This window comes from Arachis ipaensis, chromosome B04, assembly GCF_000816755.2.
Source record: "Arachis ipaensis cultivar K30076 chromosome B04, Araip1.1, whole genome shotgun sequence".
NCBI classification, from domain to species: Eukaryota; Viridiplantae; Streptophyta; class Magnoliopsida; order Fabales; family Fabaceae; genus Arachis; species Arachis ipaensis.
Window position 1 is genome coordinate 104,554,390 of NC_029788.2, and position 6,321 is coordinate 104,560,710.

Consider the following 6,321-nt stretch of genomic DNA (forward strand, 5'->3'; position numbering starts at 1 on the left):
CTGATTGGACAAATAAAATTATTTTTAACTTATTTTTAAATTTTTTGTTAAAAAAAATATATAAAAACAAAAAAATATAAAAAAAACTTAAACCTGAATGATTGAACTCTAATTCCACCTTGTATCTTCGTCGTTCTTCTTCCTAAAATAAGAAACTGAAATCCTAAATTATGGCTTCTCATAGTTTAACAGCATCACAGAAACGAAGTAGGTGATGAGCAATACTTACCTATAATTGTGGGGAGTCCCTGTCTTAAGGTGGTCGAAGACAGCAGAAAATCTAAGACGCAGATTTTGAAGTTGTATATACTATGATATAAGTATGCTGCTTAACTTGTATTTTGATATGGGCCTATAAAATTCTTTAAATTCTTGGTGTTTATGGTTCAAATTGAAAAGGAGTGTACTTGAAGGTTTCAGAAGGCTTAGAGAAAGAGGGTTGAATCTATGGCCTTCTTTAACTTTGATTTGTTAAGCTTTAAACCCAAAACTTTAAATTTGATTTCTGTTGATCTACACAGCGGATAAATCAGGAGACAATTTCATTTTGTCTCATAAAAACCAGAAAACAGAACTAAAGCAGAGAGGAAGAAGTTGACACAACCATATATCCTAGTTCAGTTGCCTTGTGCAATGCAACCTACATCCAGTCTCTACCACAACCTTGGTGAAATTTTCACTATAATCCAAGTATTACATACACCAATTCCCTAGTGCTCAACTTAATCCTAAGTGGACACACAAGCTTCAACATAAACTTGACTTGGTTATGCTAATACCTAGACTCACTACACTAAGTGCTTACCCAACTTAGCAAGGGATACCTCTCACGTACTTGACACAAGACAGAAAATACCAAAAGAAATCTGAAATCACTATTGGCTTTTTTCTCAAGTGTATCTTTCAACCTTTTTCAATCTATGAGTTTTTCTCAATGCCTCTCTTTCTTGCCTTTTACCTCTCAAAGAAAATTAAGAAATATATACATTGAAACTGAAATGGCGTTGCAGAGAGTAGGAGAAGAAGTAAAGAAATCAACTTACATGCAAATAGAAATAAATCACCTTTAACCTCTGACTTAGCTTAACATGCCTTTGATTAGTGTGATTAGACTTTACTTTCTTGGTTAACCTTTCTCTTTCTTTCTTCTCTAGTGTATGAACTGGAGAATGAAGCTCTCTTTCTCTCTCTCTTGTGTTTGACCGAAGAGTACTTGTGAGCTTTAACTTATATTTGATTCACTTTGGTTGGAAGGACCTGGACTTGGTTTGGATTAATTTTCCGTTCAACACGTTTGATTTCTTTGTTCCTTTTCTTTGGGCTTTGTTTGTGGATCAACAATTCTCCAACAGCCTTTATTTTTTTGTTTCAATTTGTTGGGTTGCTGCAATCTTTATTTTTGGACCTGCATCACTAAATAAAACAATTCAAACTCAATTGAGTATTTAATCAAATAAATCAATGTTTGTTATCATATTTAAATTAATTGTATTCTCAACTCGACAGTACTTTTTTTGTTTGGACGGATGGAGAAGTAGTAATACAAGAAGCTAAGATTGCTAGACTAAAAATGAAGATTTTTACTTTAAAGGCTAAATTATCGTATACTAAATGCAAACTATTGATTTTTAGTGCTCTTTTGGTGTTGGGATGGAGCATTGTCTTTTTTGTGTATTTTTCATGGTTTAGGAATGAAACCCAAATGAAACTAGGCTATTAGCACTGAGAGAGATTATAGGGAGTTAAGTCCCACTTTGATCTTTGAGATTAGCGAGTTGCACTGATTTGGTCCTTAACTTTTTAATTGCTACAATTTAGTCCTCTAGATTTAAAAAAGTGCACCAATATAGTCCCTCGTCAACGCCGTTAGTGAGATAGCTCAAGTCTTGCTATGTTAGACATATTAAAACGACATTTTACACGTTTCGACGCTAAAAGAATACTAAATTATATCATTTCAGAGTTTGAACAAAATTAAAAAGGAGGAGTATAACGTAAGTATTGTTCAAACCCTCAAACGACGTCATTTAGTGCCTTCTTTAGTGCCAAAACGCATACCATGTCGTTTTAATATGTCTAGCGTGACAAGACTTGAGCTACGCCACTAATGGTGTTGAGTTCCAGCGACGGAAGATATACGAAGGATTACATTGGTGTACTTTTTTTAATCTGGAGGACCAAATTGTGGCAATTGAAAAGTCAGAGATCAAATTAGTGCAACTCGCTAATTTTAGGGACCAAAATAAGATTTAACTCTGTTATAGGATTAGTTTAGCGAGAGAGATGTAAAAGTAGTAGTGAAATAGGTGAATCATGTTTCAAACTTGAAGGTTGTGGTAGGCTTAGAGAAAAGGGGTTGAATCTATGCCTTCCTTTTAAGTTATTGTTATTATCCTTTTAAAACAAACTTTCAATTCTGATTCTGTTTGTACTCAGCAGCGGAAATTTATGAGACAATTTAATTTTGTCTCATGAATATCAGAAAACAGAACACAGCAGAGAAGAGAAAAGCTAACACCAGCATGTATCCTGGTTCGGTTGCCTTGTGCTATGCAACCTACGTCCAGTCTCCTCCACAACTATGAAAGAATTTCACTATAGTTAACAGTATTACATACACCAATTTCACAGGATTGACCTAATCCTTTCACACTCAAGTTCTAACCTAACTTGATATTGGCTATGCTAATACCTAACTATTCACTCTTAGTGCTAACCCAACTAAGAAATGGATACCTCACAGGTACAAGATACAAGACATAAACATACCTAAAGAAATCAGAGAATAACTCTAGGCTTTTCTCTCAAGTATATCTCTCAGCCTTTTTCCACTCATGGCTTTTTCTTAAGCTTTCTCACAATGCCTTTTCTCTCAAGAAATTACAGAAAGATAAACTTAGAAACGTACATTACAATCAGTAAAACATGAAGGAGATTGACTTCATCAGCAGCCTCTTTGCTATGTGCAAAACCAGATTCGCAAACCTCAGCTTGAGTTCTTCAGTATTGGCCGAATGCTTCTTTGAAAGAAAGCATTATCCAAGTAGAGGAACTTCTTTACAGAACACTGTTCTCACACTCTGGTTTTCTCTCCTTGGTTTATGAATGAACAGCAAACCTCTTTTATCTCCTTGTATGTTACTTGGTTCTTCTTCCAAGGTCAACACCTTGAGCCTTGAGCTTCACCAACCCACAGAATCACTTTTTTTCATTAAACCTTAGAGTAGAAACTTTGCTTCTGACTTCTTCATCTTGACGGAAAGTCATAAAACAGCAACCATAGAAATCTTCCAATGGTCAACTTGATCTTAACCATTGAGAAACTACTTGGTCCCCAAGTATCACTTGTGACCGTAGATGTAAAGCAGAATAGGGCAGAGAACAACTTTCCCTTGAATGCCATTTTTGGATAGAGCAGAGAGTTGGGAAGAAGAGATGAAGATTTGATGCATGCAAGAGGAAATGGGTTAACTTTAACCTAAGCTTGATTGGGTTTGAACTGGGTGATTTGATATCTGCCTTTCAAGCTTAATCCTTCTCTCTCTTGCTTCTTTGGTGACTAGCTTGGTGAAGAAGCTCTCTCTCTTTCTCTTTCTTACTTTTCTGAAACTCTGATTTGACTAGGACAAAAGAGAGATGAACGTTGCTTTTGGTTAAGCAAAAGAGAGGGATTTGTTTTTCTGAAACCAGATCGGGCTTGGATCGGGTATTGATATGCTTGGCCCGATTTGATTTCTTTGGCTTCTTTCTTTGCTTTTCCTTGAGCTCTTAATTTTGCTTTCAGCTTTGTTGATTGGTTTTTGTTCCATTTGGGCTATGGAAATTTGGCCTGCAACAATAAACAATTAGTAATAAGTAAATATAATTAATCAACACTAATTATTTATTTTGCCCAAAAATAATGTTTGTCATCACTAATTAATTTAGTTAATTTCTTAACTCAACAATCTCCCCCTTGATGACAAACATGATTTAAGAAATAATCAAAAGGGACTGAGTTTGAGTAAGGTTTAGAAACTCCCTTTGAATGATGTTGCTTGCTGATGTGTTGCTCCCCCCTTTTCTTTTCAACAGTAGCTCCCCCTGAATTAATGCTCTTTCCTTTTTGTTCCTGTTTACATTAAGCTTAAAAAGAGCTATTCAATATGTAACTTGACTAGGGGATTCTATATAACCAGCAACACAGATTCAGCCCAGTATTTTTATCATGACAGAAGCAAAAGCATATTGTAAAACAAAAACAATTTGCAAAACAAAGTTAAGTTCTAATCAGAAAAATCAGTTGCAGTATAAGTCAATCGAAATCAGCTAACTATTACTCCCCCTTTTGTCATCAAGGGCGGACAATAACCAAGATTAACAAAAACATCACTATAAATCCTGCAAGAAAGGTTAGTGCACAGTCCAAATTTCTAACTAAACTACCATAAGTGCATCAGTATCCAAAGTTATTACAGTCATCCAAGATAACAAAAGTAGGCCAAACAGTTAGCAAAATAAAACAAAGTTCATGAGACAAAAAGAGAGCAGTTGTAGCAGTTTTTATGAGACAAATCCTAGGCATCAGAACCATTCTCCTCCGAAGCATCTTCCTCTTCAACATCAGTGGCAATGTCTTCATCATTTTGAAGGTTATCAATGAAGGTCATGAGCACAGCCACCCTATCCCTTGATTTCTTCAGGAAGTTCTCATGCTCGCTAGCTAGCTTCCTTTGTTCCTTGCTCATGGCAATCATGTGATTTGATTGGGAAACAAACTCTTGAGCAACATCCTTGACCACATTCAGCAGAGTAGATTTCTTCCCAGTGGAGATGGAAGTACCCTCAGTTGAAGGAGCAGGAGAATCCTCAGGAACAAAATCATCATCTTCATCATCTAGGACAACTCTTTCTGATCTAGTGGATCCTTTGTTCTGTTTCACTAAACCACCCCCCTTTAGGTATGAATGTCTATTTTCATAGTTCTCATTGGTCAAGTCAACACCAAAAAACTCAAATATGAAAGTTAGAAACATGCCATAAGGAAGTGCTTTGTCCTTTTCACTCCTAACAGAGTTAAACATATATCTAACCATCAAGTATGCAAATGAAATTTCAGTTTTGGTGAGAAGGGCATATAAAACAAGAGTATCAGTGTAGGAAACCCTTTGATATGAGCCACTTTGAGGCAGAATAATGTGGTTGACCATTCGGTGCAATTGAGCACGCTCATATCCTAGGGCTTTATGAGTGGGTGTAATGTCATCAATTAGAGAAACATGTTCACAGATGTGTGCCAATGGGCGTTTATCAAAAAAACGATTTAGATATCAAAAGTTTTTGCTTAGCGGAAGTCTTTTTGAAATCATTGTTTCGCAAACTTATTTCTTCTTTTTAAATCCTCAAACTTCTTCTTTTTCAAAAGTTCAAAACTTCAAATATCCTCAAACTTATATCCTCAAACTTTTCTTCCCCCTTTTGACATTATCAAAAAGAAAGGAGTTTGAAATGTGTCATAGAAGCATGCATAAAACAATGAATTTTTTTTTTTTTTTAAAGTTCAATTTCTCTATTAATTTCAAGGATGAGATATTCCCCCTTTCAAAAAGAATTTGATTTCCTCTTTTTATATATATAACAAGCATGCATAATTCCCCCTAAATAAGTGAAATATAATAAAGCATGCATATTAACTTAAAATAGGGGTACCAAGCCTATTTTGAGTTATTCACCAAATAAGCATACAAGCATTAATCATTAAACAAAATTATGAAGAAAATATCAAAGTATTTAAACCATAATAGAAATCCTTAGCTTACTAGGAGTTAGTTTAACAATTCATATAATCAAATAAACATAAAGCAATAAAAAAGTGACTTGATGTTAAAAAAATCTTCAATTTGTTGATCCTCCATTGTTTATAATCTTCAAATACTTCAATCTACCTCAAGATTAATCACTCATTCATCAACTCATAAACCTACAAAACAATGGCTAATTGGATATCTCCAATGCTTAAGTTAGTAAGAGATATAAAAATAGCAATATAAATACAATGAATTCAAACAAATCATATTAGATTAGAATCCAAGATACCAAGTTCATTTCGGATGTTAAAAAAACTTTCTTTACATAAAGGTTTAGTGAAGATGTCCGCTAGTTGTTTACTAGTTTCGACAAATTCAATAACCACATCACCCTTTTCAACATGGTCTCTTATGAAGTGATGTCTAATCTCAATATGCTTGGTTCTTGAATGTTGAACCGGATTCTTGGTTAAATTTATTCCACTAGTATTATCACATTTGATAGGAATGTGATCAAGCATGAGTCCATAGTCCA